Source organism: Eschrichtius robustus, chromosome 1, assembly GCF_028021215.1.
Source record: "Eschrichtius robustus isolate mEscRob2 chromosome 1, mEscRob2.pri, whole genome shotgun sequence".
Classification (NCBI taxonomy): domain Eukaryota; kingdom Metazoa; phylum Chordata; class Mammalia; order Artiodactyla; family Eschrichtiidae; genus Eschrichtius; species Eschrichtius robustus.
Window position 1 is genome coordinate 36252079 of NC_090824.1, and position 25648 is coordinate 36277726.

The 25648-nt window shown below is 36.7% G+C and overlaps 1 protein-coding gene across 8 annotated transcripts in view; it reads right to left on the reverse strand.

Moving 5' to 3' along the window:
- The window catches only part of FUT8 (fucosyltransferase 8), a 318121-nt gene that overhangs the window by 200496 nt on the left and 91977 nt on the right, over window positions 1-25648 (reverse strand). For 3 of the 8 annotated variants that reach the window (XM_068543987.1, XM_068543973.1, XM_068543968.1), the window contains one exon: window positions 7698-7788. The exons of 2 other annotated variants lie outside the window; for them this stretch is intronic. The gene's annotated coding sequence lies outside the window, so the exon portion shown is untranslated. Of the gene's footprint in view, window positions 1-408; window positions 1361-7697; window positions 7789-18925; window positions 18989-25648 lie in introns of all 8 variants that reach the window. 3 more of the 8 variants (XM_068543981.1, XM_068543991.1, XM_068544001.1) reach the window with 3 other exon arrangements.

Below are 25648 nucleotides of genomic sequence, written 5' to 3' on the forward strand. Positions count from 1 at the left end.
CCAATAATACTGATCTAATTCATAACTCATTTAACATGATTCATTTATGAGTCTTGACCTTAATTTACCAACTAAAATTTAGTATTAAATTTTAATACTGGTTTATTATTCTTTCTCTGATAATTATCAAACCAGAAAATTTTCAGTACTGAATAATTTTCCAAGATCTGCCCATAAAACCATTACTGTACACTGAAGTCTCATCTTAAAATAAAGTCACCTAAGATAAAAAGAACAAAAGCAAAGAAATAGGTACATTCAAGTGTTTGGACTCCCTAACATAGTGCTCTATGTATATTCTTTCTAGAAGTAGCTATTGGGCTGGCCATAAAGTGCCTTTGGTTTTTAAGTAAAAATAAAAGATACGCTTTCATTTTCACCAAGAACTTCATTGACCAACATATTCACCCTTTTGTTCCACTGCCTTCTGCCATTTTTCAGGCAACTTCATAATTCCATCTTCCCAAAACTTTTTATCTTTTTGAGCAAAGAACTGTTCCAGGTGCCTTTTACAGTCTTCCAGGGAATTGAAACTTTTTCCATTAAGAGAACTTTGTAAAGACCGAAATAAATTGAAATCCGAAGGTGTAATATCTGGTGAATACGGTGGATGAATCACAACTTCCCAGCCAAGCTCTAACAGTTTTTGCCTGGATATCAAAGAAACATGCGGGCTTGCATTATCCTGATGGAAGATCATATGTTTTCTGTTGACTAATTCTGGACGCTTTTCGTAGAGTGCTGCTTTCAGTTGGTCTAATTGGGAGCAGTACTTGTTGGAATTAATCGTTTGGCTTTCCACAAGAAGCTCATAATAGAGGACTCCCTTCCAGTCTCACCATATACACAATATCACCTTCTTTGGATGAAGACCGGCCTTTGGTGTGGTTGGTGGTGGTTCATTTCGCTTGACCCACAATCTCTTCCATTCCACATTATTGCACAGTACCCACTTTCATCAGCCATCACAATTTGTTTTAAAAACAGAACATCTTCATTACGTTTCAGTAGAGAATCACATGCAGAAATAGTCAAGAAGGTTTTTTTTTCTTAACTTATGTGGAACCCAAACATCAAAGTGATTCACATAACTAAGCTGGTGCAAATGATTTTCAGTGCTTGATTTGGATATTTCGCGCATGTTGGCTATCTCTTGCATGGTATAACGTTGATTGTTCTCAATTAATGTCTCAATTTGATCGCTATCAACTTCAACTGGTCTACTCGACCGTGGAGCACCGTCCAGCGAGAAATCTCCAGCACGAAATGTCACAAATCACTTTTGACATGTTCGATCAGTCACAGCACCTTCTCCATACACTGCACAAATCTATTTATTGCGTTTCAGTTGTGTTTTTACCTTAAGTGAAATAATAGAGCATAATATGCCAAAAATGTTGCTTTTTTCTTCCATTTTCAATATTGAAATGGCTACACAAAAATTCACCAATTTTGATAATTTTTTTTTTAAATGCACACTGATATGACAGCTGTCATATACAATCTAACAAAATTGTTTCGAATGAAGTTAAAGACAACTAAGCAATAATAGAGCCAGCCTATGGAAAAAAACCGAACAAACCTTTCAGTCAACCCAATATTTCAAGCGAAAATAAATTCTTCAATCCATAATTTCCCTACTTTCCCAATGAATTATATTAAGCAAAAATTAAGTAAGCTAGTGTAGAGAGTCCTTCCATTAAAAAAAAAAAAAAATCTAGAGATTTACTTTTCCTTATTACATTCCTCCTACTATATATTCCTTAAAAAATACTCTGGATTTGGTGTCCAAAAGATCTAACCAGTAAAACTCACATATTTATATAAGTTTTTAGCAGTTTAACATTCAGATTTAGATTCAACAAAGACCTCCTAGACTATATGAGGAAATGAATTACAACCACAACTTTACAACGTGAGTATTAATGATCTTATGTCAAAGGAAAATTAGACTCAGAGAGACAAAATAATTTGATTTTACAATGATCTCATGACGAGTAACTAGTGAATTCAAAGACTGGAAGCAGATATTACTACTGATGCTGAAAGGAACTAGGAGGAGAAGTAACACTGGTGCATGCCAAATATGAGCCGGGCACTTTGCATGCATTTCCTCAACTAATTCTTACCAGTGCTTTGTAAGGCAGGCACTATCTTCATTTTGAAGATGAGGAAACTGAGGTAAGAAATGATTTGACTTGATCAAGGTTTGTACAGCTAGTCAGCAGCTAAGACAGGACAGAAACCATGAGATTACACACTGATAGATTCTGTCCTCAAACCACTACTTGTGATCCAAGGAGGAAAGTTCATTTGATGTATTTTATTTTTGTGTTTGGTTTGGTTTGATTTGGTTTGGTTTTTAATTCTACAGAGAGGGGAACAATTTCACTGAATCCATTTTAACAAGATTTCTAAATCCTGTCTATGTTATTAATCCCTGTAGTGTCGCTATCATAAGTCTGCCAGACAGACAAATGATAACAATGAATATTCTCTCCCTTTACAAATTCTGTCCTTTCTCATCTGCTTCTGCTCTTCCTCTAGATCAGGGGTCCCCCAACCCCCGGGTCACGGACTGGTACCGGTCTGTCAGTGGAAAAACTGTCTTCCATGAAACCAGTCCCTGGTGCCAAAAAGTTTGGGGACCATTGCTCTAGATCACTCAAAAGAATCTGGATACCTAGAGGGCTATTATTCAGGAGCAAAGGTCAATAATTATCAAATACTGGCCAGGGCATGAGGGATTCATATTTCACAGTTTTCAAATTTTGCTACATGGAACCAAAGAGTTGTAGGAGGTACTCCTTCCTAATACCAGTAAATGAAAAAGTGCCAGGTAGGTTTCATTTGTAAAAGTAACCCCCATAACTCTTTCATTCATTATACCAAGCTTGAGGTAAGAAAAATGTTTAAGTATTTTAAAAAATCAAAGTTTTAAAATTCTTACTCTAAAATATGTAAGAGGTAGAGGCGAGGTAGGTGACAGTTTGTTGTATTTTTTAAAATGAGTTCCTCATCTTTTTTCTTTCTGATCACTTTTTTATGATGTGAATCCTACTAAAAAAAATTTAAAACTAAAAAGAACTCGCATATTCCCTGTTGTTGCTGGATTATAGATGTCAATCATATCCAGTTGATTGATGCTGCTGCTGAGTCCAGATATGTCCTTACTGATTTTCTGCTACATCTGTCCATTTCTGACACAGGAGAGTTGAGGCATCACCTACTACAACTGTGGACTGATCTATTTCTTTTTGCAATTCTGTCGGTTTTTGCATCACATATTTTGACGACCTGTTGTTAGGTGCATTTACATTAAGGATTGTTATGTCTTCTTAAAGAATTATTATTATATAATGCTCCTATTTATCCTTGAAAATCTTCCTTGCTCTGCAGTCTGCTCTGTCTGAAACTAATATAGTTACATCAGCTTCCTTTTGATTAGTGTTAGCATGGTGTATCTTCCTCCATCCCTTTAATTTTAATCTATATGTGTCTTCATATTTAAAGAGAGTTTCTGTACACAACATATAGTTGGGTCTTGACTTTTGATCCAATCTGACAGTCTGTCTTTTCGTGTATTTAAACCACTGCTATTTAAAGCAACTATTGATATACTTGGGTTAATATCTACCATATTTATTACTGTTTTCTACTCATTGCTTTTGTTCTTTGTTCCTGTTTCTGTCTTCAACTCTTTTTCTGTCTTTTGTGGTTTTAATTGAGCATTTTATGATTCCATTGTGTCTCTTTTCTTAGTATGTCAATTATACTTTTTTTTTTTTACTTTTTTTTAATGGTTGCCCTAGAGTTTGCATTATACATTTCCAAATAATCCAAGTCCACTTTCAAATAACACTATACCACTTCATATGTAGTGCAAGTACCTTATAAAAGAATATTCCTAATTTCTTCCTCCCAACCCTTGTATCACTGTCATCATTCATTTCACTTATATATGAGCTATAATCACTGAATACATTGTTGCTACTATTATTTCGAACAAATTATCTTATCTGTTAGATCTATTAAGAATAAGAAAAATAAAAGTTTTTATTCTAGCTTCACTTATTCTTTCTCTAATCTTCTTCTTCTTTTTTAAGGTAGATAACAAGTTTCTGGCCTATATAATTTCCCTTCTCTGAAGAACTTTGTTTAACATATCTTGCAAAGCAGGTCCACTAGCAACAAATTCTCTAAATTTTTGTTTGCCTGAAAAAGTCTTTACTCTCCTTCACTTTTGAAGGATAATTTTACAGGATACAGAATTCTAGATTGTTGGTTTTTCCTCTCAACACTTTAAATATTCACCCCACTCTCTTCCTGTTTTCATAGTTTCTGAAGAGAAGACCTCTGTACCTAAGGTGGTTCTTTTTCCTTTGGTTTCTTTCAAGATTATTTTCTGTATCTTTGATTTTCTGCAATTTGAATATATGCCTAGATAAAGCTTTTTGGGCACTTATCTTGCCTGGCATTCTCTGAACCTCCTAGATCTGTGGTTTAGAGTCTGACATTAATTTGGGGAAATTCTCTGTCATTATTCTTGTTTCTTTTTCTTTTCTTTTTCTCCTTCTGGTATTTTCATTATGCATACGTTGCACCTTTTGTAGTTGTCCTACAGTCCTTGGATATTTTTTCATTTTTTCTTTTTTCCAGTCTTTTTTCTCTTTGCTCTTCAGTTTTAGAAGTTTCTACTGACATATCCTTAAGCTCAGAGATGAGCTCTTTCCTCAGCCATGTCCAGTCTAATAATGAACCCATCAAAGCCATCCTTCATTTCTGTTATAGCTTTTTATCTCAAGCACTTTTTTATCCTTTATTAGATTTTCTATCTCTCTACTTACATTATTCATCTGTTCTTGCATGTTGTCTACTTTTTCCATTAGTGCTCTTGGCATATTAATCATAGTTGTTCTAAATTCCTGGTCTCATAATTCCAATATTCCTGACACACCTGAGTCTGATCCTGATGCTTGCTCTGTCTCTTTAAACTGTGGTTTTTGCTTTTTAGTATAGTATGCCTTGTAATTTTTTTCTTGGAAGTCAGACATGATGCACTGGGTAAAAGGAACTGCAACAAATAGGAATTTACTAATGTGGTTAAGGTGTGGAGGGGAGTAGAAGCATTCTACAGTGCCATGGTTAGGCCTGCGCCCCCCGAGCTGTGAACTTCACAAGTTCTTTTCAGTCCTATGTTCCCCTCCTAGGTGGAACAGGATGGCTACAGGGGACTGGAATGGGATATTTCTCTCCCCACCATGTGGAAGGCTACAATTGGGTATTTCCCTTCCTCCAGGTCAGTTAGTCTCTGATAACACCTTAATAGATTAGGCCCTGGTAAAATACTTTCTCTTGATAGCAGATCTTGTTAAGAAAAACAAGATGCCTTGGCATATTTCAAAATGGTTACTCTTCCCTCCCCCTGCAGGAAGCACCAGGGGCTTCTTCTCAGATATTCACTGTGAGGACCTGGTAGAGCTCCTAGAAGCAAAATCATGAAAGTGTGGGGGGCTCCTTATGACTGGGTCCCCCTGGAGTTTTTACCTCAGGCTTGTCCACATGGAGTCTACCCTAATTTGTTAATCACACTTTAGATTTTCCTACCCAGTAGTGGTTCCCTTGGAGGTTTTTGCTAGGGTAAGTTGTCATTCTCTATATTTGCCTGTCTGTCTCTCTAATTTGAGAGCAGTGGTTTGCCCTGTGACCTCACTTCTCTGACGGATCTAAGAAGAGTTGTTGATTTTTCAGTTTGTTCGGTTTTTTACTTGTGGTTAGGATGGAGTGATGATTTCTAAGCTCCTTACATGCCAGATCAGAAACAAAACAAAACAAAACAAAACAAAATCCATTTTCAATTTTTACCTTTTAACTAACTGATAGAGTGATATATAACACTCTTATGATATTAGGGAGAGAAGAAACAAATGGAGGTCTAAATTTGTCTCAATGGCACACGAATTACCTAAAATATGATTATTCATAGTGTTTCCCTATAAATAATACCAAAATGCAAATTATTAAACAATACACTTCATCATTTCTTTCTGAAACAATGAAAACACATAGATGAATATCGTAGGTTATCGTTTAGATCCCGCATCATTATTACAAACTAAGATATTTCCTAAATAAACACTTGATTAAATTTCCATAAGAGCTTTTAAAAAAAATCTATCAATAAGTACTGCAATGCACTGGTCATCCCTACTGTTCAATTGCAGAAAAATAAAGCCTGTTTCTTATTCCTAAAGTAGCATTATAATGTCTTCTAAATAAATTTAAGTTTTAAGATTCTTCCTCTGAGGGAAAAGAAAAATCAGTAGAAAGCTAAGATTTGTATGTGAAATTTGACATTTGGATGCCAATTCCCAACATTTTCTATTGCCATGAAATTAACCTTTATCAAAATTACTTTACTTAGAAAATCTTAGTCAACTGTGCTATCTGCTGTTCTTATAAGCAAGAAATACAGCTAATTATTTTTTTCCAAATCACACTGTAAAACAGCTCATTACTTTTTATATCACCGACTTAAATTGTATTCAACTTGAGTTTTAACATACTTAATAAGCCTCCAAATGCAGCAAGAATATCAGAATGGCCAAACCCAAGGGAACATGTTAGCAGTATCTTTGCTTTACATAAATGTAAATTTTATTTTATTATTATTTCCACATCTGTGATGCATTAGGTACAACAGACATTTCTGAGCCCTTTGTACAGTGAACAGATGATGAACCATTACAAAATTAGGAGCAAGCATAACATCTTAAGGAATTATTAATAATGTTATTTATATTAATAATTATTAATAATGTTATTATTAATTACAAAATTAGGAGCAAGCATAACATCTTAAGGAATTATTAATAATGTTATTATCCTTCATTCAGAGGATAACTACAGAGTTGGACATATAATTTTCCTAGGAGGATCATGAGGAATTACAGTGAGATATACAGAAAATGGTAATAGGGATAGCCACAAAAAGAACTGGGAAAAGAGACCACACAGTAACAAGTGAAAGATTATATAAACACTCCTATAAAAAAGAAAATCTACCCAAAAAAGGATTGTCAAATGAGAATGAAGATGGATGCTTGTGAAAAATGGAAAAGAATGCTCTAAAAGTCTCACTTTTAATTTGCTGAATATAAAATATATTCCTGAGACCCCCACATTCCTGAAACCCCAAAACAAAGTCAATGTCTAAGTAAAACTGAGACTTAGTACTTGACACAGTTTCTAGCTAAAGTAACAATCAACAAAATGGATCCAGTTATGGCAGTTTACAAGAGATAAAGAAATGAAAACATCAAAAGCAAAAAACAAACAAAAAATATTAAGACTATCTAGTCATGTCAGGTGGCTATATATGTAAAAATAAACTATTCAGCTGAGAATGGCTATGTAAAAGGGACAAGACAGCCTAGCAGACAGAGCACAGAACGTAGTCCTGCTCCAAAAAACTGCTGTATGATTTTTTGAAAGTCATCGTATCATCTCTAGAGCTGAAATAATGTAGACTCAGTGGAATCTTTTGAGGAATAACGATATGACATAAATAAATAATACAGTGTTTTCTGGGTGAGAAAACACTACCTAAAGAGAAAAGGGTTCTCTAACCTTTTAAAAGAGAAAATTTTGATTTATTTACGAAGTTACTTAAATATTAAGCGTGAAAAATGGCTTACCTTTCTTCCCCTAGAACATAAGAAGATGACGAAATCACATATTTCCAATGGAAGACATTACTGCTTGAATCTGGGTCACTAAAATTACCAACTGTTTAAAATGAGACAAAAGAAAGCAGTAACATTAATTATCTACAACTATACATTTTCTTTGTTGTTAACATGAAACTTTACTTACAGGAAACCTCGAGGCCCCTCAGGCCTTGAAGAGATATATGTCTCTAGGTTTGAACTCTCCAGGGAAATCTTTGAAGCAAAGATTGGACAAATAGTTAAAACTATTTAAACAATTCCTGTTCACGAAATGTAAATGGTTTTCTTAACTAAAAAAAAATTTTTAGTATTTACTGTTATCACCTTACTTTAATCCTTTTTCCTTAAAAAGGAAAACATTAAAGTCCAGCTAATATAAAAAGGCCTCACTGTTTGTTTGTTTTTTTAAAAAAAAGAAAAAAGGGGGGGAGGGGAATATTCAAACAGCTTCGAGGACAAAAAGCATGTTCTAGACCAGCTCATATTTACAGTTCCTCATCTAGAATTCAACTAACATCCAACTGCAGCAATCAGCCAAGCTTGGCAAATTAAAATAACAGTAATTTTGACAGATTATCTTCTATAAATATTCAAATATGGACGTTTGTGTGCATGCAAGGGTCTCTATATGCCTATCAAAATGCTTTGTTTAGGATCCTAAAATTGAGTATTTTTTCACCCCTCATTTCTGTAGGGGTGCCCTGAATCCTTAACTTTCATTTTAACTCTTTCACCTCAACTGATAAGGAGGCCAATTATTTCAATTCCGTGACCTGAATTGTATTATCTACAGCCTGAATTTAAAAAATTTAAGAGTAACATTCATAAAAAGAACCAAAAGACAGAAACAAAGAACCTAGGATCTTAAAAATCTAGGTCTGTAAAGACAGAAGGAAAGATCCAGGAATTGGGGGCAGTGGGGATGAGGGAGGTAGGCAGAGGATCTTGAAAGATGGCAACTGAATAACTTTTTAGTCATGTGATCAGGTATGCCTTGGTAAAGTAAAATCCAAATGTAAAGAGCAATTAACAACTTCATAAATTTGGGCTGTATGCAAAGTTCAATTAAGGTAGACTACCATTTATTTGGCTCAAGGAAAGAAGATCCTGTGCTTTGATGACAACCTGAAGTACATCAAAGCGTCAAAAGTGGAAAAATGCATTTAGTATGAAATTCAAACCAAATTTTTGAAATCCATAGATAGCCCTATTTAATCAAGAATAATGGCTTTAATGAACACAAGCTATCTGATGCATGAATTTTCTAATTGCCCTCCTATCCTATCTCCCATTAGTTTCCCTTAAACATATACACAATCACTAAAAAGCCTCAGATGTTCTAGGAAAACTACAAGTGATTGGCATGCCTCTGCGTCTAGAGCAGCATCAAAATTATGGAAGAAAAGTCAACCTATTCTGAGGCACTGCCCATCTAGTGCCACCTGGAAAGAAACAGCTATAAATACCTCTACTAGAATTGCTCAAAATATTTCTAGAAAGTGGGCTTGCAAGAAACTCTTACTTAATGATCCACTCCATTCAACCACCCAAAACCAGGTCCAACAATGGATCCAAGCCAGACCAGTGGTTTGTTCTCAAAGCAGGAAAGAGAGAAGAAAGTTTGGTCTAGGGACCAGTAGCTTCGGCCTCCACTGGGAGTTTCTTAGAGATGCAGAATCTCAGGCCCTAACCAGTGACATACTGTATCAGAATCTGCATTTTAACAAGATTCCCAAATAATTCACATACATATTAAACTTTGAGAAGCTCTGCAGGAAGAAGAATATTAGAATGAGAGAGAAGGTATAATCTTCTGTTCAAAGGTTAGTTCCCACTGTGGGCCACTGTTTGGCCAATAAGCAACCAATTTTTAACCTCTGGTTTATCATTACTCCTACAATTTTTGTATTTTGAATAAGGGATCTTGAAAAACAGAAATCCCTTTAGAGTCAAAGGAATGAGTAATCGACTCTCAGTTCCCAAGAAAGGCTGTGACAGTTATCTTAGAGCACGTAGTCCTGTCTCATGCCCCCAAATCACATTAGCTAGACAAGTAATTTAAAAATAATAATAACTCCTTTCATTCTAAATCCTAGACACTAAGAGCATGCGGGATCCCTGTAGCTAAGAAAGAGACCAAGAGAAGAGGAGAAGGCTATATGTGCTGGTTATTCAGCTACAGTCTCTCCGCAGCAAATCCACCCTTTAATACTCAGCTCAGTAACGCTGAAAATAGAACTCTGGAAACTACTCTTCTCTTTCGCCAGCTAGCCTCCTCATACTGCCAATAAGAACACTAAAAGGAGAAACTTGCTTTTTCCACTCAGCATTGCCCTAGCACAGGCCCTCCACCCCAGCAGCAGCAGTTGGTGACCGCCAGAAGTTTTCTCTGGCACTCTCAGAAGTACCAGCAACAGCCAGACAGTACCCCCTGCAGAAGTTCTGAGCCCCAGCCCTCTGGATGATTGATGCTTTCTGCAATTTTTGACTCTGTGTTACTCCAGTGTTCCCCTTTTGCCTTTTCAGCCCCCGACACCTGTGTAACCCACTCCCTGTATTAAATTTTCTTGGTAGAAATATCTAGTGTAGATTGTTTCCCTGTCCAGATTCTAACTGATATATCATGACTAGATGGAATAAAATTTCAGCAAGATTTGATCAGTTTGGAAAACTACTTTCCCAAAACATGATAGTCCATGAGAAAATATTTACTGCCTCTCCTCAAAAATATGTACAAGAAGGGAAACAGAGGCAAGAAGTACAGTTGAGAAAGAAAAAAGAGGGAATATAACCTAAGAAAGTAATGTACTAAAACCAATATCATGGTAGAAAACACACTTTAGCTCCCAAAAGCATACAGAAAGGGCCAATAAAAAGTCTGAAACAAATATAAGTTTTCCACCTTAATAAAAATCACAGAATTTAAGAAGTGGAAGGAACTTTATTCTTCTGCCTCTGCCGCTGTTCAGTTTTGTTAAAGCAATTTTATATTGAGTTTGAATTACTATACTTTCAGGAAGCTGTTGAGAAATTAGGGAGAATCCAAAGAAGATTACAAAAATGATGAAAGCAATAGGAAATAGAAGCCATGAAGAAGGTTTCAAGGAGTCCAACTTTTTAGTCCGGTATAGTGTGAAGATAACTTCAAGCCAAAATTATTAGCTGCCTCCTAGTTAAAGAGTTCTAACCAGCTATGCTTCATCATCCCTACAGATGCTTAAAGGGATAGAAGATCACAGTAAATGAAGACATAAAATGGAGCTACTTAGCTTACTGACTCTCCTTCACATCACTAAAGTAGTAGTTCTTAATGCTATTCACACACAGGATGACCTAGAATATTTATTTACAAAAAAGAAAAAAATGACAATGATGATGATAATGTCCAGAACACTAATGCCAGAGATCTGATTTAACTAGTCTGAGGTAGAGCCTAGGCATGTTTTTTAAAAAACAAAAACAAAAAACACCCAAGTGTTTATAAAGTACTGACAGAAGGATTCAGAACCACTAGTAGGACATTCTATAACTTTAATACTCAAGGTACGATCTAAAGACTAACTACATCCAGATTACCTGTGGAGCTTGTTAGAATGGGAGCATCTCAGGATTATTCCAAAGCTAGTAGGAATCTACATGTTACCAATATCCCCAAGTAACCTGTATGCACATTGAAGTTTGAAAAACATTGTTCTATAACAGTTTGAAAAGGGTGTGCGAGAGAGAGGATGAGTGTGTGTGTGTGCGCGCGCACGCACACACGCACACATGCGCACAATATTCCAGCCTAATAATAACTTTCTAAATTAAGCTTTTCTAAAGTTTTAAAATATTAATTTTGTTAACTTTTAAAGTCTACTAGCATCTAGTGAGACTACTATTTTAGTGAGTGAATAATAACTAATACATATTCAGCCTGTACTATTTGCAGGCATTGTTCTTTACTAAATGATTTAATCCCCAACACATGCAAAAAGTAGATAATTTTATAATCCCTGTCTTACAGATAAAACTGAGGCAAGAGTTATATAAAATAAATAACCTGCCCCAGGTCACACAACTAGTAAGTGGTAAAGCTGAGAACTCAACCCAGATAGTCTTGTTTAAGAGTTTATACTCTTAACCACAAAAAATAATACTATGTTTACCAATACCATACCAAAACATTTTGAAATAATTCAGAAGGAAAGTATAATTATTGGAAATAAAAATACTGTAAGAGTAAAGGGAAAAAAATCAGTGTGCTTTTCTCTGATTTAAAAGGAAAAATATCAACAGTTATAATAGTAATATAATCACATCAATACTGTTATGGGTTTGTGGCCCACACTTAAAGCAGAGAGGAACATGACAGAAAAGGCAGTAACTCAGATTACCTGTAACGCCAACACTGTCAATATTTTGGGGTGAGTGAAAAACATACCAATACTGCACACGGGCCTCCTATGAAAGAAAAATGTCTGGAGACAACCCCTTTGCTCTCTGTATTTGGGAAATAACTGAAACCCCATGTTAGGAGACATTCTCCGTGATGCCTCCTTAATTCACCCTTCACTCTTACTGCCACCACCCCCTCCTCAGAAAAGAAAAGGACATAAGGCTATGATTATTTTTCACAATGAAACAGGCATGATATAAAATGTAGTCTGATTTTTCTCCTCTTCTGTACCTCACTGCTCCTAACTTCTAAAAAAGTTCACTCTCTGCTTCTGTCACAACAGAAGCAAAATCTCCAGCCCCAGGAAGACCCAAATGATTCTTCTGAAAATGCTGAAGACTACTTTTAAAGAAGAGGTCAGACAATAGGCTCAATAAAAGACCTACTAGAAAGGTTTAATAATTCATGTGAATTCTAAATAGCACAACAGAATATAGCCAAAGTTCCCAGAGATAAATAATATTATTGTATTGGCAAACAGATTGAGTTTAAAATATGCAAAATTATATCCTATGAGTATTTAAAGCAGAGCAACAATGTCTATGATGTTTTAGCTTCATTCAGTCCAAGGACACTCCCAAAAAGTAAAGTGTACAATAATAACTTTTTCATTAACAATGACAAAGCCCTGGTGACCTCATTTCTGAGAATGAACAAAACTACAGATATTAAAAATGGAGTTCCTTAACCCACAGAGTTATTAAAGTGGATGCTGGAGCCAGAAAGATTTGGGGGCTAAAGATACCAATGCAAAGACTCACTGAAATGGAGTCTTCTAAAGACCTAAGTGTAAAATCATGACTTGAAGCCAATTCATTGGCTCCTTTAGGTAAGGTTTTACATGAAGAATCTAAGAAAGCTGAGGTTCATGTGAAGCACTGAACAGATGAAACCTGATTTCCCAAACTGTGGATTTGGAGTAGGACTTCCCAGAAAGCCAACATACACAAAACCCAGAAGAAGAGTGTGCTTAGGAGGGAACACAACCGTCAAAAAACACAGAAGCTGAGCATTCCTGATATGACTCTTTCATTAACTAATATGACTAATAAAGTGACCCATACCAAAACTTCTTGAAAATTTCCATCAGGTTTTAATTATTCATATTAGTTATGTAAATTATTTATAGTTATATTTTCCTTTCTAGTTACCACCAGAAAACCACTCTCTTCACCTCTCTACCTATCTTCATAATAGTATGTTCTCAATCTGCCTTACTTTCCTACCCTATTCAAAAAGACTACATTATTTGAATAATAAAGTAAAATATGCTATATTTATGAAAAAATTAAAATATACCTCAAAGAAGTGATATTTACTAAATAACAGTTGAATGAACAAATATCACTACCCTCCTACCCTCATAACATGGAAAAAATTTAATGGAAAAAATTTACCAGCTCCATCACCAAGAAAATAGAAAGCTTATTATATCAAAGAAACACAACTATTTAAAAACCACTAGAATCATTTTTTAATCATCAAGAAGAATAAATTGAAAAAGATGATTCTCAAAATTCATGGTGAATCAGAATTATTTATTAAGCTCGTAAAACTGCAGAATCCAAGCTCCGTGACCAGAGATTCTGATTCATAAAGTCTGAGTTTCTAAAGATGAACCCAAAACTCTACATTTTAACAAGCTTCCTAAGTGATTGCCATGCAGATTATCCTTGAACTACACTTTAATATATACTTCACCTTCAATCCACTGTCAACTCCTCAATAAGTCTTTGAAGTCTGGTCAGAATGCCCACTCCTGAGTCTTATCTTAACAGCCTCAACTTCTACTTAAACTACATGCTTGTAACTAACACAGAGAAAAAAATTATAGCAACCAGTTATTGGACATATATTACTATGGGCTATAAAACTTCGCATGATTTATTATATATACATAAGAATTAAATGATATTTTGCATGTAAAGTACATAGTACAGTGTCTGGCTAAAACAAATAAATGCTCAATAGAAGTAGCTGCTAGTTGAAAACTAATGTCCACCCAAAAACCTACACATGGTTGTTTATAGTAGCTTTATTCATAATTGCCAAACTTGGAAGCAACCAAAATGTCCTTCAGTAGGTGAATGGATAAGTAAACTATGGTACATCCAGACAGTGAAATACTTACTATTCAGTGCTAAAAAGGAATGAGCTATCAAGTCATGAAAAGACATGGGGGAACCTTAAAGTGAATGAAGTCAATCTGAGAAGGCTACATAGTGTATGATTCCAACTAATATGCCATTCTGGAAAAGGAAAAACTATGGAGACAGTAAAAAGATGAGGAATTATCCAGGGCTGGAAGTTGGGGAGAAGGGATGAAAAAGCACAGAGGATTTGGGGGCTGCAGTGAATGTACTCTTTATGACTTTATAATGATAAATACATATCATTATATATTTGTCCAAACCCACAGAATGTACAACATAAAGAGTGAATCCTAAGGTAAACTGTGGACTTTTGATTATGATGTGCCAATGCAGATCCATCAATTGTAACAAATGTACCACTCTGGTGGGGAATGTGGACAATGGAGGAGGCTATGCATGTGTAGGGGCAAAGCATACACAGGAAACCTCTGTACCTCCCTTTCAGTTTTGCTGTGAACTTAAAACTGCTCTAAAAAAAACTGTCTTTATTAAAAAAACAAACAGTAAACTGTCATTATCCCTAACAGCAGAGATATTATTTTGCAGGGGTCCTCCTAACAACCCTAAGAGGTGGTTGCTATTATTTCCAAATTGCAGTTAAGGAAACTAAGATTTAATAACTTGCCTGGGCAAGTAACTTGCGCAGAGATAGTTAAGGAGCAGAGACAGGATTCAAGAGAAACCAAGTAACTCCAAAACCTGAACCCTTTAACCTAACTTCCTGAAGCAGCCAGGCAACAACAGCCACTACAAAACCACTCCAACAGTCATAACCACCCTTTACAAGAATTTTCCTGAGTCATCTCCAGGTCAGTCATGACCTAAGCACACTCTTCACAACGTTCCTATACGTCTAAGAATTTAAAAAGGACAGGCATAGGACTCTGATGGATGGCTGAGGACAGTTAATTGTAATAACCAACCAATATTAAGTATGGGTTATTGAATGTTCGAACTACTTTGCATTAAGGAATGTTCTAATAAATATAATACTTAATGAGTGTTTAATGTTTTCACAGCACTTTAGAATTATAAGTTACTAATAACTCCATGACAAGGGTCAATATGACTGTTAACCTTCCAGCAGAAAATATGAACAGACAGGTTAATAAAATCTAGTCTAAAGTTAAACAGCTAACACTAAATAACTTTAGATTTCATTAACCTGTCAAACTCAGTCTTGGGACTCTCCACAGATAAGGACTATGATCCTTAGTTAAGAGTCTAAGAAGCCACAGGGGGGGTCAATTCAAAATAACTAAGACTTCTATATTTCATCCACACAAAATATGAACATAGTAAGTATGAAATTCAAAGTTCTCTAACATGATGTTTCCTACTCAAATTTCATAAAATTTTATTATGTTCCTAATGATTAAGTTTTGTATATGAATCATTTATTTTTTGAAACACTGTAACTTTTCTCAAAATATCTGTTTTTCCCCTCATCTCAAATTGCTCCCAGGTGGCTATTGCTTTCTTTCTTCCAAGTATATTTCTAGCTTGCTTCTTCCCACAACCCATCCCCAAAATGGTAAGCATTGGTTTCCACAAACCTCCCTTACCCCCACCTGAACCACAACTGCATTCACAACAGATAAAACACAATTAGTCATGGCAAAAAAGATTTATATACTGATAACATCAGCATAGCACTAAAACTACAAACTCAGAAAATGAAAATTACTGGTAAAAGTGCATTCTATTCTGTTAAACTGTACAGAGCAGAACTTGTATTTTAACCCGGTATCTCTTAAGTTAACACAAGCCTTACAGTTGTTACTTAGTTTTATAAATCTTACAGTTTTACAGATAACTCTCTAAGAAGATTTTTAATGAAATGCATTAAAATTAGGCTCTTAGCCAAATAAAATATGATACATAATACAGGACAATATACATATATAACTCAGCCAGAAAGAACACATACCTCTCATTTGTTCACTGTCTTCTTAAAGGAAATAAAATCTTCACTACCTGTCCCATACAGAGAGCCTGATTCACTGGAGTGCTACTGCCCAAGGAACCCCAGTACTGCAGGAGGAAGCCAGAGATTGAACACTTCCTTCTACTGGAGATCTGCTCATTAAACACGTAAAAGTAGGTATCTCCGTTATCTAAATTTTTACAAAGAACACATATTACACTTTAATAGTTAGAAAAGATTTAGTCATTTTTTTATGTGATAAGTTTATTTTGTTGAGGTTTTTCTTTTTCTCTTCTTTTTTTTTTAAGGAAAAAGCAGATTTTAGAAATCCCTGCCTTAAGAATGATGTAACCTTAAACATATTAAATCCCATAAAAGCAAATCAGTGAAATCAGTGAGGTTGTGAAGGGTTCCAGACAGAGGCACAGAGTCCCTGAACCAACAGACACCACATTTCATGAGTAAGAACTGTGTGCTTCTCTTCCAGAGCTGTCTACAGAAAAAGCACTATGCTCTTTATATAAAACCAGGGTCCAGAACTTATATAAAGACCACAGAAATTATTTGGAATGCCCTAGAAGTCCCTCTAACTATAACCCACAGTACCTCAAACGACAGGAAGCCTAAATGACAGGAAGCCTAAACATTTGGTAAATCCTTCCCTACCTCTTCTTACTAAGCATAAAAAATGTTCCCCCTCCTAAGCAGATTCTCTGGACACAACTGAATAGTGATGCCTTTCCGCCCCAGATTGCCCTCCACTCCTCCACAGAGGGTGAATAAGCCATCTAGTTGTAATTCAGTCAGAAAATTTTTAAGAACGTATCTTTTAATGGTATAAAAATGCACTGTCCATTAAGGTAGTCAGTAGCCAAATGTGGCCACTGAGCATGTGAAATATGGCTAGTTTAAACTGAGAAATGTTGTAAGTGTAAAATACACACTGATTTCAAAGACTTAGTAGGAATAAAAGAATGTAAAATATTTCATTAATTTTTTATTAGTTTAAATAATATTTTGATATATTAGGTTAAATAAAATATATTATTAAAACTAATTTAACCTGTTTCTTTTTACCTTATTTAATGTGGCTACCAGAAAATTTTAAATTACATGCATGGTTCACATTATATTTCTATTGTACAGTGCTGATCTATATAAACTAGTGATCATAAGCCCTTACTAAATTTCCTATATCAAGTTTTCATGCTTATATAGCATCATAAAATCTAGTCCTTACAAGAGCCTCACCAAAATCCCCTTTCCCCCTGATTTGCACAGTAGATTATATTCAGGTTCCTTCCTTTCTGATACCATCATTCAATCTTAAAATGTTGAATAAATTCTATATTTCACCTCCTCCACCACCACCACCTAAACCAAGTTATTACCAGCCTTAAAATGTTCATCTTTTATCGCTAATGGCTATCACACTTAGAGAAGGAAAGGCAGAGGAGTTTTCCCAGAGGGGCCTCCAAGTTATCTTTAAGAAGCAATATGTGGTAGCATTAAGGGTTTGGTCTCTAGAACCAAAAAGCATGAACCCTGCCTTCTACTGTGCAAAGCTCAACTCCCTCATCTGTAACAAGGGTAAATACTATTAAGTTATCACAATGTTAAATTAATATTTCATTTAACTAATTTCAATATTAAAATATCAATACCATAGGTTGTTGTAAGATAAAATAAGAAAAGCATTTAGGACAGCATCTCGGACTTTAGTGCTAATAAGTGTTAGCTATTATTGTTATCATTATTTCCTTTTTTGTCCTGCTTCCTGAACCTATCATTCTCTTTCTACTCCTGGCTGTTCCATCAATAGGTTCTCTCTTCAGTCAAGCCTGCAGCATATCCAACAAAATGTAAAGTATACACAACAGCAGATGGAGAGGGAGGTCATTTGGGGCCGACAAAAACAAAGAACGCCAAACACAAGAGCCTATAAGAAAAGTGTACTGCATCGCATAACAGAAAGATTCTTCGGTATGAGGAAAGCTAATTCTGGGACCCTGTAAAAGGTATCTTCAAGGGGGTTGGAATAGATGTTCCTAAAGTCCCCTTTTAATCAAACTCTATGCCCCTGTCAAAGTATCCAACCCAGATGTTAAAATCTGGAACCTATTCTATTGATAATACTCAACAAGACTAAAAACTGTACGTTCTTTGTGACACTTTGACTCAGCTACTGACTCATATCCGTACACCTAAAAATTAACAAGCTCCTATCTGCATCTATTGGAGAGCCTAAGTTTAGACCTCTATCACATGGCAACCCATGTTAAAAATCTGTCCACTCTTACCTAAAAGCTCAAAAAGCAGAATATATATATATATATACATATATATGAAAAGGTCAAAATGCTCACTTTGTCACTTGTGGTGTACTGAGTCTCATGGACCTAGAGCAGATTCAGGTGAGTAGCTCTTTAACTTAAGCCAAAATTTAGTTCAGCTTAACATCCCATTATCCTTTCATATTCTGTCACATATTGTAGACATTTGCATTATATATTTTATTTCCTACTTCCCCAAATTAGACATAAAGTATATCTTAAAGGCAAGGACTATATCTTCCTTAATTCAAAACTCTACAACCTTAATTCTGACATATTGGATACACAAATATTTGTGATGCTAGATTGAATCTATAGTTATAGTATAAAACAATATTATTTACCTTTGTGAAGTCTTCGGTTTTTAAAACAATTTCACGTGATTTCATTTGATTATTCCAGTAATCCTATAGTCACATCAAAGATATAGTCTCATTTTTTATGAAGTACCTGAATCTCAAAAGTCTGATTAACTAATTAAAAATTATTCACTTTAGTATGTCTTAATAAGCAAGCTTTTAGTCCCAGACCATGCTGGTCATAAGTGACAAAAGCCAGAACTGCACTGCACTGTATCACACCATGCTAGAGCCTTTCTCAGAGAGAACCCGTAAGAGAAGGAAAGAAATGAAAGAAGACAGTGACAACAAGTTTTGATAATGAGATAAATGTATGGCCAATCCTTAAATAAAACTGAATTGCTTTTCACATTTCATTTTTCCTATCTTATTAAAGTCTCAAAGTTTTATTTTCCTTCCTAAGAGTTTCTTTCTGTTAAGTTTCTTCCTTTATCCTCACAGGATTAGTTGTACCTTCATCAACAAATTATATTCCATCTCAAATTTTACCTGCTATCTGCCCTCATACGTATAAGCCAAACTATGTTTTAAAAGTTATGCGGTTTAAAAGTTTCCTTATTCTGCTTTAATGAATGTTTTACTATTCACTTGAATTCACCAGTATTCTCTGAAATGGCTTTTGTTCAAAGCTACCCTCTCTAAAAATAACCTACTATATAAGTTCACATTCTGCTGATATATCCACTAGACTTATGTGAGAAAAGAATTGGCAGCTTCTCTATAAAAGTACCTACAATGAACAATCAACATTAGCTGACACTAAGATAATAAAAGCAAGTTAACTTGCTAGCTATTGTCACTACTGAGTTCATATTTAGAACGTCCTATAAACCTCCCATTTAATCAATGACTTAATGTAATTCACTTGACTTCTCTGAATCTGTTTCCTTACGTGCAATAATAAGAAAGTTGCTCTAGATCTTTGGAATTTCTTCTAAGTTCTAAAGAGTTCCTGAGCCTGGGGATTTAAATCCAAGTTTATTTACCCTCTAAAAGTTGATTTATTATTTTAATGAACATATTTGCACCTTTTCTATCTACTGTACTTGAAGGTAAGGACTATATATCTTTGTATCCTTATCCCTTTGAACGTGGTGCTGTGCACATACAGGCATGTTTCAGCTGCCTTTCTACCTTAAGAGTTAAATTGTTAGCTTTGGCAGAAGACTTTCAATTCCCTATGTGTGATTCAATGGCAAATCACTACAATTTCTGAGAAGATAACACTGTAAAATTAGGTTAAAATCCAAGTTATGTTATTATAGCCCAGGATCGATATTCAGCATGACTAGCATCCACAAAAGAGATGGTAATTAACTGGGACAGGGAGACTGGCCCTAAACCTTGCTCTTAGTCACAATTCTTCATAACCCTTATATCCATTTCCCAACTGATGAATTGAAAACCAGACCTTAGAATGACATTCACATCCCTAGATCATAAAACTATAGGAAGGAAGAGTGAGGGAAACATTAACATGGATGTGTATTTTACTTCTGATTCAATCTAATAGAACTTGCTCCAAAAATTAAGAAATTTACCAAATTTGTTCTTAGATAAGGTGAAAGGCAATTTCCTATTACAGTAAAATTTGAAGAAATATTTTTTTAAAAACATAGACATAAGGTTTTTTTTAGGTATTTCCAGTCAACTTGTAATAATGTCAACATTAGCTTAAATTTAGATTGAAAGCCTATTATCCCTCTAAGTATTTTTAGTAGATGCCTAGGCCTTGATAAAAATCACTAAACTGTGTTTGGAATACTCATACATCTATAAAATTCAATGCAGAAACAAGCAGACGACACTCGTTTAACTGTGCATAGAGCAGCAGGAAAACAAAAGTTTCTGGGAACCTTAATAAAGAGTCACATATAATCATTACATCTGCATGCAGTTAAACACATGGCACTCCACTTTCGGGAATCCTGAGCTTACCAAAACTTTTACAACTAAATTTGGGTTACTTGGGGTGAGGGAAAGAGATGCGAAAGGGGAGTGAGGAGCCTTTAAAAACCCCTATTTTGACTAATCTGCAGCTGTAATTACAGCTGTTCTGAAGCTTTTCTTGGAACTGCCCAATTACATTTTTTTAAAATAATAATAACCAAAAGTAGTTTTAATGAACTGAAGAATTTGATAGGAGGACTTCTTCATAGTTACAGGCTATTTCTGTTGTTTTTGCTCTGCAACTAATAGATAAGGATCGTTACATAAATGCAAGAAGCTTTCTCAGCTTCCTTGAATGTTGGAGTTTTAACATAAAAAAATACATTAGAAAATGCACTGCACTTCCTTCCTTTAGCACTTTTGCAGAAACTCACATTTTATATTTCTCCTCCCTCGCCATGCCATCTATTTGGCATACCTATGAAACAAGTCTATGACCCAAAGCAGAAATATGTATGATATCAATAAACAACACACTGAATCTGTAACAGAGAAGAGCCAATTTTGACTCCATGTTAGATCTATTTCTTTGATTTTAGCCTTTGCTTTTCATTGCTTTTGTTATTATAATCATACATAATGGCCTGCCTCAGGGAACCCTGCCCACCTGTGGATGGCTGCAAGAAAGAAGAAATTAACACATCCCCTCCCCGAGGCTGGCCATTCCAGGAGATGTTTTGCAAGACTGATGGCCCTTTTTACTTTACCTCCTCCCTGCCTCTCCCTCTCTATTCTGCTTTTTTACTTTACTTCCCTCTCTATTCCGCCTTTTTTACTTTACTTCCCTCTCTATTCCGCCTTTTTTACTCTACTTCCCTCTCTGATTCTATAAAAGAAACTGGCATCCAGACCCCTATAAGATGGTTTTTCTAGGGACCCTAGTCCACCATCTTATCTTCTCAGTCTGCCGGCTTTCCGAATGAAGTCGTATTCCTTGCCTCAACACCTTGTCTCCCAATTTATTGGCCTGTCGTGCAGCGAGCAGAGCGAGCTTGGACTCGGTAACAAATCCTTTTGATATCATTCCAAATATACTCTCTAATAGTGTATTTACATTTTAAAAAAAGGTTACATCATACACCAGCACAAATGAAGTTATACACATTGTAGACTCATTTTTGTATTATATTTTAGATATGATCAGCATCTCGGTTCTCTCGATAATTATTCATTCAAAGGGACAAATATTTAAAAATCACAAATGTCATTCCGGTCCAAGACGGCAACATAAGAGGCTCCCAAACTCACTGCCTCCCACAGACACAATGAATCTACAGCCAAACACGCAACAAGTTCCTCTGAAGGAAATTCAAGAACTAGTGGAGTGACTACTACACATACAGTGAAATGAGAAAAAACCTACATCGAATAGGTGGAAAGCCTGAGACATTCGTTTCGTAAACCCCACTCTCAGCACAGCAACATACAGTTGGGAGGGAATTCACAACTACTAGCTGCTCCCTAAAGAATGAAGAGTTTAGACCCAACATCTAGCACCCCAACTTTTAAGACTTCCATCTGAGGGATGGGCCCCCAAAACACCTAGCTCTGAAAGCCAATGGAGCTTGCATCCAGGAGACCCAGAAGCTATAGCAAACAAAGAAACAGTTCTCGGCGGGCTCTCTAGGGCTCTGTGGCTATCCCCCCAGGGCTCAGTGCAGAGGCAGCAGACAGAAGCAGCCTGAAGGTCAGGTTTCTAATTTAACACATATCTAAGGTCCAACTGCAATCCTCTCCAGAGATCAGGGAGGCCATCAATGTTCTCCCTCTGCCCCACTCCGGGTCGCCAGTGCACACATCTGGTGCCTGGATTTTGCAGCAGCTGCCCAAAGGACACACCCCTTGATAGACTGGCTCTGGTACCCATCAGGGCTTGTGTTCACAGGTTCAACAGGATTGTACCAAAGAAAGAAATAGTTCGTAACTGGCTATCTCCCTTCCCCAGGGCCTAACACAGAGGAAGGGGACAAAACACCCATCTCCCAATCATTTCCTGAAAGAGACCTAATTACCTACTTTAAAAGCTGTTGCCTGAGCGTCAGGCTTCTAGTTTAGCATGCATCTAAGAGACATCAATCCTCCCTGAAGACCAGAAGCAAGCAGACTATCTTGCATTCTCCCTGTAGATCACTCCAAATCATGAATATCTCCATGAAAGGAACTTGTACACACCTGGCACCCTCACTATTGTGGCTGCTACCCAGGGGTTGCACCCCTTGATTGCCCAGTTCTGGTACCAAGTCAGACTTATGTCCACAGGCCCCACAGACATTAGTAAACAAATAAATGGTTCTTAAGTGGCTAATCCCCAGGGCTCAACTTAGAGGGAAAAGACAGAAGATCCCAGTCTTTCCCTGAAAGACATCTACTTGCATACTTTAAAAGCTGCCACTTTAGGGTCTAGCTTCCAATTAGCCTGCACAGAGGTGCTAACTGGTCTTCCCTTCTGGGACACTTGACAGGTCTTGTCATACGTCCTACTACAGGAAGCCATGAAGAAGGTGCCTTGGACAAATCACAAAGGTTTGAGAGACAACCAAGAGCTACAGCTGAACTGAATGAAAAGACTCATCATGTATAATACATGAGGCCATTCCACCAAGTCTAGAAGAAGTGGCTATTTACCTAATGCACAGAAACCAACACAGAAAGTCAAGGAAAATAAGGAAAAAGAGGAATATGTTCCAAACAAAAGAACAAGACAAAACTCCAGAAACAAAGCTTATTAAAATGGAGATAAGTGATTAACCTGATAAAGAGTTAAAAATAATTGTCATAAAGATGCTCACCATAGATGAGAATAACACATGAACAAAGTGAGAATTCCAACAAAGAGATAAAAAATATAAGAGAGTACCAAACAGAAATCACACAGCTGAACAACACAATAAGTGAATGGAAAAACTCAATAGAGGGGTTCCACAGCAGATTAAATCAAGCTAAAGAAAAGACCAGCAAACTTGAAAACAGGGCAGTGAACTTCATCCAATCAGAGAAGCAAAGAGAAAAAAACAATGAAAAAGAATGAGTATAGTTTAAGGGAATTATGGGATATTGTCAAGCTGACCAATACACACATTATAGGAGTCCCAGGAGAAAAAAAAGAGGCAGAAAGCTTCTTTGAAGAAAAAATGGCTGAAAACTTCCCTAACCTAGGGAAAGAAACAGACACTCAGATACAGGAAGTCTACAGTGTTTTAAATAAGATGAATCTAAGCTGAGATACATTATAATTAAATTACCAAAAGGTAAAGACAAGGACAGAATCGTAAGAGCAGCAAGAGAAAAATCACATGCTAAGGAAAAGAAAACCTCAATAGGATGTTCAGCAGGTTTTTTCAGCAAAATCTGAAAATTTTTTAAAGGACAGAAGGAAGTGGAATAATATATTCAAAGTGCTGAAAGAAAAAAACTACCAACCAAGAATACTCTCCCCAGCAAAGCTGTCCTTCAAAGGTGAACAAGAGATAAAGGGTTTTCCAGGTAAGTAAAAGCTGAATGAGTTCGGGGAGAGTTCCCAAGAGGGTGGAGTAGAAAGACCCCAAGTTTACCTCCTCTCATGGGCACACCAAAATTATAACTATTTATAGAACACTGAAAAAGACCAGAACTACCAGAAAAGATCTTCTACAAGTAAAGAGATAAAGAAGGAACCACAACAAGATAAGTAGGAGGGGGTGATGTCATGGCACAGTCAAGACCCATACCCACAGGTGGGTGGCCCAGAAACAGGAGAAAAATTACAATTGCGGAGGTTCTCCCCAAGAAGCAAGGGGTCTAAGCCCCACTTCAGGATCCCCAGCCCAGGGGTCCTGTGTCGGGAATATGAGACTCCAGAATGTTTGGTTTTGAAGGCCAGCAGGGCTTACTTTCAGGAGACCCAGAGGGCTGTGGGAAGAAGAGACTCTTAAAGGGCACATACAAAATCCCACATGCTTAGGGACCCAGGGCAGCCAGGGAAGAAGCAGTAATTTGAAAGGAGTCTGCATCAAACCTTCCTGTTGTTGATCTTGGAGAGTCTCCCAAAAAGGAAGGAGGCAACTGGAGCAGACACTGGGGACACAGACACTGGAGACAGACATTTTGGGGAGCTCCTTCTACCATGTGGACACTGGTACTGGCAAGCATCATTTTGGAATCCTCCCTCTAGCTTATCAGCCTCAGGACCCAGCCCTGCCCCTGCCGACCAGCCTGTAGGCACCAGTATTGGGACACCTCAGGCCAAGCAACTAATTGGGAGTAAACACATTCCCATCCACCAGCAGGCAGGCTGCCTTAAGATCCCTGAGCCCTGGATAAGACCCTGCCCACCAGAGGGTTTAGGATCTGACCGCACATGCCAGTGCACAGGCACAGACCTGGGACAACCCCCATCCCCCCCATCCCCCTCCCAGGACCTTTAGCCATAAACCCCAGGACTCAGCTCTGCCTACCAGTGGGTAGGCACCAGCCCCACAATGCCCTGTGCTCTAGCCTCGGGACTAGCCTTACCAACAAGCAGATGGACACTAGCCCCAAAACAACCACAGCACCATAGCCTGCTGTGCCAGGACTCTGCCCACCTACCAGCAGGCCAGAACCAGTCCTGGGACCAGACTGAGGGGGGGCAACCAAGCCTACCAGACTACTTACTAGTCAGACCATCACAACAGAAGGACCCATGCAACCCACATAGGGACGCCCCTAGAGCATATAGCTCTGGTGACAGATATCACCTCATACCTGGTAGAAAGGCTATTATCAAAAAGACAAGTGATA